Raw genomic sequence first — 15,372 nt, forward strand, 5'->3', positions numbered from 1 at the left:
ATACCACTAGCTAAAGACTGGTTACAGATCAGGCGAAGAGTAGGGAACAATTCTTCCTCATACTCCTTCCAAATCTTGTGCGGAACCGGGTCCATGGGCGAGCCAGAGGAAAAACCCCTCGCCAACCTGCTAGAGGCAAGAACTCCGATAACTGATTGGTGAACTGCTAGACGGGGCCATTATCCACATCTTCCGAAACCCTCCCCCCAAAGGCAGGGGAGCTTCTACCCTCAGAGGAACCCTCAAGGTCCTTGATAATCAGCTCAATCTTTTCTCTAAAGAACCTAGCCAGGTTCTCACAAAGTTCCTGAGAGGGGGATATTGAATTGTTAAAACAGTCAGGACTGGAGACTATTCAGTATATTGAAAATGCTTCTAGAGCGGTTAGATGCATTACAGATCAAGGAAGAAAGATAGTCAGCCTTAGATCTTTTATTTCTCATTCTTATAGTCCAAGATTTTAAGCTTCCAAAACATCCTGTCTGTCTCCTTGTAGCCACGCCTCCATCTTCTCTCAGCCCGTTTACACACTAATTTAAAATTTTGTTATGTATCGTTAAACCAAGGGGCAGAAATTCTGCCCTTGCAGCTATGTTTTTTGAGGGGGGCACAAGAACCCAAGGCCGAGGTAATCTTTAGACATAGCGAGGTATAGTTCTTCTCAACTTGCTTGTCCAAAGAGAAGCAGTCTCCGACCTTGAACACAGAGTCGGAAGTCCTCAGCCGTGTGAGAGCCTTCCAATCTCTGCATAGATATTCCGTCAAAGGACGCAAGACCTGAATCAGTGCTCTTAAGTTTAACAAAAAATTTAATTAAGGAGTGATCTGTCCAATCCATAGGCAGAATTTCACCAATGTGCAGAAGATGGGATTCAGAGAAGATTAAATCAAGGAGATGTCCAGCCTTGTGAGTGGCTTCCGCGACTTGCTGGAAGAGGCCAAGGCCTTCACATGAGTGGAGTAAATTAGAAAAAACAGAATTAAGAGAACCATTTAGCCACAAATTAAAGTCCCCCAAAATTACCTGTTTGTGGTGAGTGGCTGCCATATTAGTGAGGGTATCTAACAGTGATTGTTGCTGCTGAACACTAAAAGCCCCAGGAAGTCTGTATCAAATGACCCCTGTAACAATGAGCCCAGTCATTCTTTATGGTCAGACCGTGTAGTTCCAGTCCATTGACCATATCCATGTCAATGGTCCCTATCTTCCAGGTAGCTTTGTATATTACCCCAACCCCACCTCCCCTCCCGTTTGGCCTGGGAATGTGATGGACTTTTTAAGCCTGGCAGACAAGCCCAACCAGGATCAACCTCACAATCAGGGTGAGTCCAGGTTTCTGTCATAAACAGAACAAGCTTATGTGCTTCTAGCAGCAGTTGAATTTCGATGCTATGTTTTGTCAGAGACCTCACATTGAGGAGCCAACACGTTAGGAGACATTTAACAAGGAAGTCATGTGTTTGCATTAGCATGACCCTCCCTGAAACCCTCCTTAAATTTCCCTACCAAGTAGCAGCAAGAATTGCCCATTTACCCATCCTACCCAATTATCCTTCCCACATTTGCTACTAAAACAAATACTCATGAAACAATAGGAGAGGCAGAAGTCTCCGCCCCTATGTTTCTTAGTAGCATTTTGTAGTTTGTGAGTAGCAACACTGGAGTTGCAATTCAAACATGACAAGTGACCGTCACCCACTTCATGTGTGACAAATTCAGACTCTTGGATGTTCACTCAAAATAGACACACCCAATCTTCATTGACAGAGCCATTACAGCTTCCCCTTTCACATCAATTGTTCTTTTTTGGTCAGCGTCACATATGGAAGCCTTTATTTTTGGAAACAAGGCTTCCCTCCCTTGAGGCTCTTTATCCCTCAGGAGATTTTGATTGTTTTTCAGCGTCGAGGCAGTTCCAAGGGTTCACTGCAAAAGGGGTCTTAACTTCGACCAATAGGTTACCATCTGTCTCTCTATCATAACCCCATTTTCCCCTAACTGGACAAGGAGTGGCATTGCACCACCACTTGAACACCGAGACGGCACTCTTAAAAACAGACTACATTCAATCCGAGATGCCAACTTTGTTCCTCTGACTTTTAGTTGAAAAAACACAATGTTTATTTGAATGAATGGGCAATACACATGGTCTGTAAACAAACATCATAGACAATACCAGTATTTGGAGGGTGGAGGGAAATTGTGATTGCTGTCAACTGTCAAGTAAAACCATAGACTATTTCCAAATCCAACATGGTCAAACCCTAATCAAGGTCCCACACCGATTTCTTTGTACAATATTCACAAGTTCCCACACATCTTGCAGTACTGACGATCATCAGAATGCTCCTTTTCATACTTCAAGTGTAGGCTATGGCACCCCATCTTCTTCAGTAATAAAAGGGACATTTTCACGTATAGTGATTGTAGTACAAATGTAAGGTAGCTTGGCAAGACCGATGCCACACCACAGTTATGATGCCTTAAATAACGGTCAGATCAGGTAGTCCATTGGCAAGAACGACAAACTCCTTATTGGACGTCTCCTCTGTCTGAAAAAAAAGAAGAAAAAAAAGTGTCAACAATAACAGCTTCTTCGCATACCCAAATTAACTACAAAAAGCTTAGCGCAGAGAACTTATCCACATAAGTTAGAGAAAGTCTATTTGTGGTAGACAGAAAGCAAACTACCAAACCTGCAAAGATGTTAATATCTCAAACGCATCCATATCAGTGCAAAGATATATTGCTAAAATTATAATAATAAATGCTCCAGATAAAGGCCCACACCAACAATGTACCCATTTCGTAACTAAATTGTGCTAGCTCCTAGTCACACTTATTCTTGGTACAGACCACTGCAGTCAGGTTAATGTTCAATTACGTACAGGTAATCTGCATTACTCCTAGTTACATTTGTCCACGTCTCATTCATTACTAATGAGGTGATCCACCTCCCGAGACCGGAAATGCTTGAAAGTGTCCCTCCCTCACGGGAAATATCCTATAAGGGTAGATTATGCTCAGCATTCCTCCTGGGATACTAAACTCCCTCCAAAACTACTGAAGGTGTAGCATTCTGGGAGGGATGGACGGAATGAATGGGACAGTAACAAACAGCTCCAGGATTAATGAAAATTACCATTACCTTAACATCCTTTATGTCCTAGTCCCATTGATTCCTAATCAGGAGTACCAAAGCGGCCACAAGACCTTCATATCATACTTGTAAAGAAAACCAGAAATGCTGTCAAAATTCACACGTTTTAATGAAAAAAATATCTAGAGCAAAGCCGAATCCAAGACCACAAGCACAACATTCTTATGTGCATGCAAAACATTCTAAAGAAAATAATGGCACAAATTAGTGTAGCAGATGTAATTGCCAGTAAAAATAAAACACTTTCAGGGTGCCAAATTTAATATCCGTTTGCTCGAGAGGCTCAAAAGGATCAGACGTCAAAGCCTTTAAAACCAAAGGTAAATCCCACAGGGGAAACAAATGCTTGACCATTGGCCTAGGATGAGAAAAACCTTTCAAAACAGATCCCATATCTCCTGATTCACTCAAGTTCCGCCTTGGATATCTAAAGGCTTTGATGGCCGCCCACTGGGCCCTCAACGTAGAAAACAACAACCATCCTATAGAAACTGCAACACATCAGGCAGAGAGTAAGCCACATGGGAAACATGCTCTGCACAGCATTTTCAGAAATCTGCCCAAATGTCGTCCATATGAATGTAAAGTCACAGGGTGACAGGAATTCAGAACAGCAACTGCCAAATGACAGCTAGTCCCTTATGCTGCCAACCCCGCCTCTCAACTTTCGCACCAACAGTTGCAGCCTCTGGGGAAGAGAATTCTATTTGAGAACCTGAGAAGAGAAGGATTAAGAAGACGCAACCAAGAATCCTTAAGGGCCAGCGATTTGAGAATCGAAAACCATGAATTCCTGGGCCAAAAAAAGAACCACCAGGATCAAAACCCAGTCCTCCCGCAGAAGTTTGGGAATCAGGGGAAAGGGAGTGGAACGCATAAAGATGGTTGTTCGGCCATGGGCATCCACTCCTCATGCAAAACCTTCTCCACTGGATATTTAGGTGTGGGCAGAATGCTTTGGGGTGGGTAGATTGAGGAGGGAGCAGGTTAATTGGATTGGGGTGATAAGATTTGGCTTGGAGTAAATTGGATTGGGCTGGATTGTTTTGGATTGGAGCGAGGCAGATTGTTTAGGAATGGAGAGGGGCAGATTGTTTTGGAATGGAGAGGGGCACAGTAGACTGGGGCAGAAAGGTTGGGGGGGCAGAGTCAGTGGGGTGAACTGCAGTGGGGCGAACTGCAGTGGGGCAGACTGTTTTGGAGAGGGGCAGATTGTTTTACAGAAATGAGGTTAGGCTTGCAATGACTAATTACAAGGCTGTAAAGAAGAGTGCCACGCGAGGCAACAAATGGTAAGCAAAGCGGGCTACAAGCACTTTTTTGTAAAGTGTCTCACTAGCATATGCCCTCACAGGCTGGACCCTAAAAAGTAGTTGCACACCCATAAGACTTGAAAGGAAATGCATTATTATAATTTGACATTCTACACTGCACTTATCCTCAAGATTCTTTCTGGCATATCAGAGATGCAGGTCGCCCAGCGCATACCGGTTGCATGTCCTTGTACACGATTCACAGCATACTAAAGAGCAGTTTTTAAATGTGCAATGGAGGTCACGGACCTGGAACCTGAGATGGCTGCAGATGTAGTTCTACTTCTGATAAGATCTAAAAGACAGACTGGCATATAAACCTGCCTATAGTACTGCCCAATAAACAAATTACGATGTGTAGGAAATCTGATGTGCCATGGAATGTGAGGTGGTATTTGGACTTTGGTAAATGGGTCGGGGCAGAGATGAGGGCATTGACCGAACTGTACAGAAGTCCGAAACAAATACGAAGATGTGTGGAATGGGATATGTATCTACTCAAACTAAAAGACTGACGACAGCAGACCACCCAAGGTAGACCAGGCAAGGAAAGAGAATCAAAAAGACTGGAAATCATAGAGGGGCGAAATATTGTGGAAAGCAACTGAAAAGTTAGTGTTATTGTATGTTAATAACAATGTATGTACAATACCCAATTAGGCCGCAGGAACAATTGGGTCACCCTGTATATTGCAAGGGGGGGGGGGAGGGAGGGGGGCATTGATTATAGTCTATGTAAACACCAAATAACTGTCTACCAAATTCCTGAAACAGAATGTTGGAAAATTGATAATATCGAAAGGTAGGAGCCAACAGCCACTAGAAACTAAGAATGTATCTGCTGCCGGTACGTACTGCTATGTATGTGTTATGCTTACCAAACTCATAAAATACATTTTCTCTGATATGCAGCTAAGAGTTGGTCTCAATGTTTTTATGTGTGGTGTAGACAGGGAATCGTTAAGTTTGGCCCTTTTCTTATCCTGTGAAAAGAGTGGACAAAAAAGGCACTCGTCTCCATTACTTCAGCATCCACTTAAAGCCTCTGTTTGCCATCATCAGGACAAGAGGCACGTGTTACAAGTCCTATGCAGATTAGAGATGACCCTTTGACGAGAGTATAAAGAGGACTGCAAGACTGTTTTCTACACTTTTCCAGCCTCAATAGCAACATGGGATTCCACCATCTTTTTCTAATCAATAAATAAACAAAGGGGGAGTCTTATGGGATGCTTAACTCAATTGTGAGACATACCTGGGGGGGGGGGGGGGGGGGGGGTTAAGGGGCGAGGTGTCAGTATATCGAGAAGCACTTTGTCTCCTACAGTTCAAACAGACATTGCCTACTTTGATAGGAAGCATCCCAAAAGCATTTTTGGATTATCATTTCCAAACTGGACCATACTAATGGTGTATTCTGAAGGCCTTCCAAGAAACCAAATAACGCAGCCATGATAAAGAAACGATCATATATCAGCAGAGTTCCTCCCTGGACTGGCTGCTAGTGCAGAAGTGCATCACTTTCAAAGCTGCATGTCTGCAGAATTTCATGTAGTCGCTTCTGCACTGCAATCCCCCTTTTCTGACTCCCCAGTAAAGCCAACAAACTGCTGGTCGTCAACTTTGTACTCTCTTACGTGCCTGATGTAAAACCAGTGGGCTCATTCTGGTTGCAGTCGTGAGGCCTCCCCTCAGCCATAGAGGGATGCGGTTGAGAGAAGGGAAGGGGGGGGAAATGCTCTGCCATGCGTTTTTCAGCGTGGCTGCAGCTCGAGTCCCTGCACCAACTTGCCAGCGAAGAAGGTGGTGAAGGGAGAATGAAATGAAAGGCAGTGGTGGAAATATGCATTAGAAAACACATCACTACTGCCGACTTGAACGAAAGTTGGACAAGTAAATGCAGAAATGCCGATAAATCATTTTATAGTGCCCATTGCAAACCTTTGCTAGGGCAAAATTAAAACAAACAAAACTTGACCTGTAAAGGTCAACATGGCAATTTTTGCAACATGTCACAAACTATGTCCAATGACCTAAATGAAAAATGCTACTTAACCTGTAACAATGTTTTTGTAGCCTGTAGATTCACATGCTCTACATATTCCTGCTATCTAGTATTGAGCCTCGAAGTGTGCAACTTGTTTTTCTTCAAAGAAGTCTGAGCCACAAGACCTGCTGTGACTCCAGTCGTTCCATAAAGCATCCGCTCACTGACTCCAGCTCAGATTATTTTCTGCACAGGGGACGAGTAATGTAAGTGGAGTGCAGTGTCGAAGATAAGTGTGTGCTGTGCGTACTAAAGAATGACAATTTGGGATCATGGCCGACCAAAACCAAAGCACTACACTCTACAAACCAATGGTTGTATGGCAAGTAACATTTTGGACTATAAGAGTTTGAAGCTCACTAATCCCTCTAAGGGAGGTGGTTGAGATTAAGAAAGCCACCTTCCAAGACAAGCACCTAAACGGACATGTGTAGGGGTTAAAAAGGAAGACCCATGAGTCTTGTGAGGACCCCATTGTGATTCCAGATTGGTCCTGGGGCCATATTTGGAGTTATAACTCTAAACCATCCAATAAGGCTTTATTGGCTGTTTTATTTCTTTTTTACATAGGGAAGACTGTAAACATTTGATCTTCAGTGCGGTCAAGCATAAAGGTCTGCCTTGTATTAGTGAAGAGGGAAAGACGCAATCTTCTTCAGAGAAATATTAAAAAGGATGTAACTGGAGATACAGTATTGCATTACACTTTTCCACTGATCAGCATAATAGGCACATGTAGGGGGGCTTTTGCAACTCCATCAGGATAACCATGAATTACGCTGGCAGACTGAGGTAACCAAGCTCTAGAAATTTAGGTGGCAGATTGCTAGGTTCAGCTATTTGCAATTCGGAGCTGGCCATGACGCTTAGTGTGGTGGTGGTCGGGTGTGTGTGGGAGCTTCTAGCGAGATTGACTGACATCTTTAGGAGCACTGACTACTAAGGCTATCTCGCCAAGATTGGTGCCACAGGATGAGGGTCATGGACACCTGCCTTATCCTGCAGAATGAGTGGGAGAGGCGGAAAGGTGTAAGCAAATATCCCTGGCCAGTTCACCCCTGGTAGACTTCCCATGGACTGTGGGTGCAAGTACTTTGATATGAAGTTTTAACATTTTGGGTTTTCAGGAGTGGCAAACAGGACTATGGTTGAGTTCCCCACCTTGGGAACTACCTGTGGGTGGGGTTCCACTTGTCGACTTGTTGATGCATCCTGTTGAGCAAGCCTGCAAAGTCATTCCAACTCCCAGTAAATGTTCTGGCAACAGGTGAATGTTCTTGCCATTTGTCCAGTGCCATAACATCTTGAGCCAGCACAGGAAGCTGGGGAGTATGGGCAGGGGGGCTTACCACCCTGCTTCTGGCACAGCTGTCATGTTAAATTAGTAATAATTTCTCCCGCAGAACTGAGAACGCTCTCCGTGCTAGTCAGATGGCTTAGAGATCCCATTAGTTTGTGGCACCAGCAGTGGAGGCGAGCCACTCTTCCACAAGAGGCAACTGTGCGATTGTCATGTGTAGAAGGTGGCGCGTAAAGGGCCTGTCAAGTAACTGATTGTTGCAATTCCACCAAAGCAGAGTGGTGGACCGTATCAGTTTACTATATCTTTCCGGTGACAACTGCCTTGAGAGGCATTCTTGTAGTAGGCACAAGTACAACCTGGCATATTGTACAATTGCTATGCACAAAGCCATCATCTCCAACAGTTTCATGACGGTTCGAACAGTAGTGGGACGGGGTGTCTGAAAAACGGGCAATAGCTGTAGGAATGCCATCACCCTCTGTTGGTTGGGGTATGTTTTGCCAGTCACTATTTTTTGGACTATATTAAGGAGGGGCTGAATGTGCTGCAGCTGAAGTTGCAATTTCTTAGCATTGGTGGTGAAAGTGAAGGGTGAAGTAGACACTATTTCTTGAGTGTGTGCTAGGCATTGTCATTTGCTGCTGCTCTTGATTAGTCAGCTGTCTAAGTATGGAAAGACATGTACGGCGTTTCTGTGCAGGTGCGCTGTGGTGTCACCTTGAACTGGTAGTGTCATCCACTTACAGCGAATCGAAGGTACTGGTTATGTGCTTGGTGGAACGGAATACAGAAATACACATCTCAGAATCAGTACTGACAAGAAAACGTGGCAGGCGGGAGACATCTGGTAGAGGGACAGTGAAATTGCTTGGAGAGAAATAACCTGTTTAATAGCTGGAGGTCAATGAACATCCAGAGAAAGTAGTCCTTTTTGGAGATTGTCAGAGCCCCTTTCAGAGGGCCAACCCTGAGGGTTGAGGCCTTTTACTCCAGTGTCCCGGGACTCAACTTACTATGAACCCTGAGCAACTGGGCCAAGAACCCTTTCAGCACTTGACTCTCAGTAATAGCGTAGGTTGAGCTGTCCAAGGCTTATCGGGGAAGGAGGGGCAGGGGTATTAGGTAGATGCAAGAGAGACGCACAGGTTCACAACTTACAATATGTTCAAAAGCAGCAATAAAGAATTCTCAGATAAATTAGCTTTTATGATAAAATAGGCATATACAAAATACACACAATCCCTGGAGCTCCATATTCTATTGTTCGATAGGCAGGTCCCTAAATTCCACTGCCCCCCTCTCTAAGTGGCATATTCACAAGAACGTGTGCTAAACATCACCAAAAAATGCCAACGCACCATTACACATCGCAGCCGATCGCGGGAAAATAACCCTGTGTCAACGTGGAATTCACAACAAGGTGGTAGCATGCCATAGTCTGCCTAAACTGGCAGACTAAGATAAAAACACAAACCACAACAACACAAAAAAACGTGTGAAGCGCCCATCTGCGATGAGGAAAGCAGGGATAAGCATCGCCAGCCCGCAACACACACGGCAGGCGGGAATAAGCACAACAAAAGCCTGAAGCAAAGAGGCAAACCAAACAGAAAACAACAGCCAAGCACAATGGAGGCAACCCGAGCCAGCATACAACCAGACCAGCCCCATTGGCAACAGACCATTGTACCCCGGGATCCAGAGAGTCCTTGACACACACATTGGCATACAAATCAAAAACACAGTTGGACAAAAAGGGGTGGTAATGGACGGAGCATCTGAACCAATCAAACACTCACACCCAGTCAAAAGATCTGGGTTTAATCCATCACCGGTCTTTAGCCCACTCTGCCACCCCAGTTCAGACATGGCTATATGCAAATCAGTCTGACCCTGTGCCTCATGGAAACCGTCCAGCCCGAACTGCCAAGCCATGCCTTCCCTGGACCGGAAACAAGATTCCGAGGACCGGTTTCTGGCATTCCAGCCGTCTTCAGCCCGGCTTGCTTGAATCCAGTGGCAAAGTGAGCAAGGGACTCACGTCTGAGCATACCCTGCCACACTTATAGCGGCCAAGAGATCTGGGTTTAATCCATCACCGTTCTTTGACTGGGTGTGAGTGTTTGATTGGTTCAGATGCTCCGTCCATTACCACCCCATTTTGTACTGCTTTTGGCCGCCATTAGTGTGGCAGGGTATGCTCAGACGTGAGTCCCTTGCTCACTTTGCCACTGGATTCAAGCAAGCCGGGCTGAAGACGGCTGGAATGCCAGAAACCGGTCCTCGGAATCTTGTTTCCAGATAGCACAATGTGATGATGCAGGGCCCGTGCCCATCATGCTGACACAATGACCACACAGACACACTTGCTCAGATGGTGTAAATGGCTACAGGCATGTGCGCACGGCCACATTTATTAGCAGGCACACATACTGAGTGACAGCCCGATTGGCACAGCAGTAATGCACTCTTTCCAGCAGCCCCACTGGCATACACCAAACAATGAGGATCCACTTGTCAGAATCCCCAACTGGATCTCTCTCTGCAAGCACTCTCCTCTTGCTCACAGGGCAGACTGGTCTTGGCAAGCAGACAGGCGATGGTGCTCCAGAGCCCATGGTCCTGCATTTCCCTGGGTGATGTTCCCTCAAAGAACTCAGTCCCTAGGTATAGTCACCGGTAGGAGTCTTGCAAAGTTTCTCCTCCTCACCACAGTCTTATTGCCACCTTGGCAAGGGACCATTTTAGAAGCATCAAACGCCCAATCTCAGTCTATTTTCAGACACAAAATGTGATTCAGTGTCAGTTTTGGAGTTTGTGCTAGGGGTCTGCTTCCTTTTGAAGTGCCATTCCTCCAGAAAGCAGTCAGCTACAAAAGGATCAACTTCAAATCAGATAGCCCCTCAACAAAGGCCATGGGATCTGAATGGCAGCCACAGAGATAAGTGCATCAAAGAGTTATCCATGGACCCAAGCCCTCTCCTTTATGATTTTCTTATCAGCCCCATCTCCTCTCCAAGATGCCTGACCCCTTCCCCAAGTGATCGCCCAACAAATCAAAGAACACACTTTGAAATATACTGAATAGCCGGGTTCTTCCTTCCCCCAGTGTATCCCTCCCACCTCTTAGTAATGCAGCAATTCACAAATGTGTCTGGGGCGGGGGGTGGATCCTCTGCCTACCCATGTTTCACCTGTCAGTCTTGGGTTTGAAAATTACAGGGAATACACGTGTGTGCTGGTGTGCAGGTACTGATTCTATTGCGCCTTTTGTAGACGAGCTTGAATCTCCTGATCCTGAAGGTGATCTGAAATCCATACATAACAGCAGGGTGAAATCCTGGGAGGAGTTATGTGAAATCCATGGCAGTACCCTTTCCGCACAATGGAAAGGGTACATAGACCAGAGGTGTTTCTCCACTGCGCTAGGAAGTGCCTCGGTTTTCCGTGGATAGGTGTGATGTGGTGGTGAGGGGGGGAAAGGGAAGGGGAGGAGAGGTGGAAATGGAGGGAAGAGTCGTAGTTTTGAATCAGAGGAGCACCTTAGGGAACGACCTCTGCTTTTCCATGCCCAATATCTATACAAGCGCCACTCTAGAAGTTCTTAGGCTGCAAAGGGGGTACTCAAAAGGATTGTTGGTCCTGTTCGCACAGGGATTCAACCCCCCCACCCCCCCACCCCCCCACCAGTTTGGAACCTCCACTGCTTTGGTGCTTACGAATAGCAGATTTGAGACCAGGGGACTGTAAGGCACCCATGGATTTGGCAAGATCAAAGCCCTCCCTTTCTTTCGAGCATCTGATTGACCTGGAGTCACAAGATATGCTCATCATCAAAAATATGTTTAAGATGTGCTGTTGCTCCCTGGCTCTCAACTCTAACACCCTATGCCAGGCGTACACAGGAGGATGTTGGTATTAATACCTCATGGCCGTATCCACTGTGTTGAAGGCACATCTAGGATTGGCACTGCTGATCCACTTTCCCTCACCATACAAATATTGTTGTCTATCATGATGGGCCTCTGGTTGGTGCTTCAACAACTCTTCCATCTTCTACGATAACAGTCGTACTAGGCGAGGAAGCTCATCAAATAGATTGGCAATGCACCAGTGTGTTGCTGTCCCGAAGCGCTACTTGCTTTCCAGTGGCATTGATTCGTTTAGACTCCATCTGGTGGGTTGACATCTCCTGTGGACTGTGCAGAAGCTCTTATGGGCAGAATGTACAACTGGGGAGACGAGAATAATTGTTAATAAATATGTAAGCTTGATCTTCTGGAATAGGCTTACATTTTTTCTTCCACATGGGGTGTATGAGCTTGGCTCTCACCAGCTCCATGCTACCAGTGGCAGACATTAGCAGTGTAGACTAATGGATGAGCCACTTGAGGCTTTATGGTGAAAACTACCTATTCCTTTGTGAGGTAATGTAAGGCTGTTAAGAGCACAGTACATTTAATGGGCATTTATAAAAATGTCTGCAATAGTTTCAGTCCGTTTCCCTACTGCACTAATCACAATTCAGTTCTGTCATTCTTAATGCAAATCATTGCCAATGTCTGTGTGCATGATCAAACAATTGAGGTTTCGTAGCGTAACAGTGCATTTTTCAGCAAGTAGTTTAATGGGTATTTATTTTTCAATTAAGGTTTGTTTTTATTACGTAGCTACCTGAAGGTCTAAATATCAAGACATTTATATTCTATTTTGTTCTTTTTATTGTAACCAGGTTTTTTTACTCCACCACCACAGCACTCTTGAAAACAAGTTACCCTACTTTTATTTTTCAGTAATTCTGCTGTGTGTAAAATAAAGTTGCGCTTCCAGGCTATCTTAATGAAAAATATTTGAGGCATTTACACCTCCTGGGTATCCAGACATGGGCCCATCTTGGGCACACTTGCCAAAGTTTGAAGACCTTTGATCTACGTCCAAAAACAAGGTTGGTGGAGGGTCTAAGGGGAAAATTATTTAAAGACCAAAGGACAGACAAACCCCTTATTCACAGTATAACAATACAATTTAATGCAATTTAATATCCCACACCATCTTAAACTGTTTTGATTTTTGGTACGATCCATCACTGGTGGTTCCTTGGATTTGGAGAAGCACTTAATTCCAACAGGTGTGTGGCTCCTTAACCGGACCATCTTTGGTTCTATCCCAGATGATGAAGCTCTGCCATATGGGTGGGCTGATGGGATTCATTTCCTTTTTGTTGTACACACCTTACAGGTAGACACAGAGTCAGTCACATTTTTCTTTTCTTTGCCCCCATTAGTTGTACAGACCATTGACAGTCCTTTTTGTATTGTGACCTTTGATCTACACCTACTCCTGCTACAAATATATACATTTGTTAGATGGGCAGCTAATCCCAAGAATAGCATCCACTACTTCAAAGGGTAAATCGAAATTGCTCAGTTACTGCTGTTCAATCTCCACTCCGATGTGTAGGGTGTGGAGACACAGGTATAGCCCTGCTGCTGAGACTGGAGGTCCTCCAATGTGATCGAGAGACAAATGCTCACGATCACATGCTCTGGATACCACATTCTCCTGGCCAAGACGAGAGCAATCAGGAAGACCTGGAGCAAGTCAGTCCTGATCTTCAGAGCTTTGAGAGTGAGAGTTGGGAAGGAGTACAGAAGACTGGTACATAATAATTGCAACTCAGTGTTCTCTATTGTGGCGAAAACACTAACCATGATATGCCTCACCAAGTGACGATGGCTTGCACCACCCTTGGAAGGTGATGCTTTATTTTGGTCTGCCAGCTCACATTTGCTGAGTTCGTCCACCCCGACATTCAGCGATCAAGTTAAATGGTTTACCATCTAGGACATGGTTCGCCATGTCAGTTCTAGATGGCCAGAATCATGCCAGATTTTTTGCTGATCCACATTTCCGTAATTTTTGTAGTCATCCTAAAAATCTGGTATAGATCCGGCTCTCCAGGACCGATATTGGAGAACCCTTATCTAGGAGATCCATCGACGTCCAGGCATGTTCATGGACAGCACATTCAGATATTGGATCCGTGACACCACACCTCTCCGTAAGTAGGACACAAGCAGGGGAACTCTGTCCCGATGACCCACCCACTTATGGTACCTCTCTACAGGGCTAGCAAATGTGGCCTTAGATGTAGGTAGACCCCAAGGGCAGGTCATAGACCATGTCTTGATCTCTCTTAGCTGGGAGGTGGACTCAATGGGTAGGTTGGTGACAGTTAGCGGGAGTCGTCACTTCCACCAGGTGCAAGTAAATGGGGTCCACTGGGGCTAGCCAGACCTTGGTAGTGGAAAGACTGTTTTCCCCAGAGCACTACACCGACCAGGTGTGTAGGGTAACTCCAGCTCATAGGCAGAATGTCTACCGCTCTATGGCCCAGGTATTCCTAGAGTGGGGTGGGGAGGTGACCCAGAAGAGGATCATAGCTCATCCCCAGATGCCCATAGACTAACACTTTGGGGAACTCATTCCCCAGAAAGCAGAGGAACTGGGAAGGCAGCCAAACAGTTAGTTTTCTGGGGGGGACCATTCAAGACGAGGGTACGGGACACTAAAGGAAGGAACAGGGTCAGGCAGAGCCCAGCCCGGTCTCCTATCCAGCCTCAGGGTACAGACCCTGGACTGAGTGACCAGCCTCAGGATACCACCCCTGAACTTGTGGGAGGTAAAGTGGAAAAAGTGTGCAAGGCACCTGGGGCTACTGCCCCCCATCCCACTTTGAGAAACCACATTTATGGATGGCCTGGCTCTTGACACTGAGTACTTCTGTCGTCACTGTTGGTTGTGGTCCTTGGGATCAGAGTTTTTCCTGGGTTGGGGACAGAAGACCGACCCAAGGGGTGGAATAGGCCACATCAAACTGTTTGTCATGGCGGTACTGCCAGCCTACTGAGATGCATCTGTGAGCAAAGTAAGTTTATGTGCTGCACAGATGTGGTCCAAAAGGTGAGCATAAGTGTTTCCCAAAGTGCTTAATTTTACCCAGTGCTTGGCACCTATGACAGTCTGCCACATGGTGGCGCTGTTTATGTAATTTAGTGATGAGCAGCACAAAAGTTGTTTTTTAATTTTTATATACATTACACACAACTTATACCTGCCACCCAAGCCATTCCGATAGCTTTGGGTGCCTGAAATAGTATGAATTGTCACACTTGTAGGAGTGTGATGGTAAGTAGTTGTGTTGGTACGGTCTCTAGCTGGGCAATGGGCAGTGCAAGATGCAGTGGCCTCCTGACACGGGCGCTGGCACTGATTGGTTTACAAATTAAGCACTAGTTCCCCTTGGGTCAGATTAGTGGGCCCGAGAGTATAGGCAGAGGGATCCAGGGAGGCGTGTAACTGGCAAGTACCCCTGCAATAGTGGGCTACTGTCCATGTTCTATCGCCCTAAGCAGGGAAGTCCAAAGTATTGATTAGTCGACCCTGTCTTTCGGCTGGAGGTGGGTTGTGTTAGAAATGGTGTTTTCTGCAGGGGTCAACCCCCAAACATTTTGCCTTCCTTCTCCCCAATTTTGCTGAATTCGTTTT

At 45.6% G+C, this 15,372-nt stretch overlaps 1 protein-coding gene across 3 annotated transcripts in view; it reads right to left on the reverse strand.

Annotated features, from left to right (window-relative positions):
• Positions 1 to 1,803: 1,803 nt before the first annotated feature.
• The window catches only part of CREBZF (CREB/ATF bZIP transcription factor), a 97,933-nt gene continuing 84,364 nt past the window's right edge, over positions 1,804 to 15,372 (reverse strand). For 2 of the 3 annotated variants that reach the window (XM_086933922.1, XM_086933924.1), the window contains one exon: positions 1,804 to 2,553. The gene's annotated coding sequence lies outside the window, so the exon portion shown is untranslated. Of the gene's footprint in view, positions 2,554 to 11,749; positions 12,057 to 15,372 lie in introns of all 3 variants that reach the window. The other variant, XM_086933923.1, reaches the window with a different exon arrangement.

This window comes from Lissotriton vulgaris, chromosome 8 (genome assembly GCF_964263255.1).
Source record: "Lissotriton vulgaris chromosome 8, aLisVul1.2, whole genome shotgun sequence".
In the NCBI taxonomy this organism is placed as follows: Eukaryota; Metazoa; Chordata; class Amphibia; order Caudata; family Salamandridae; genus Lissotriton; species Lissotriton vulgaris.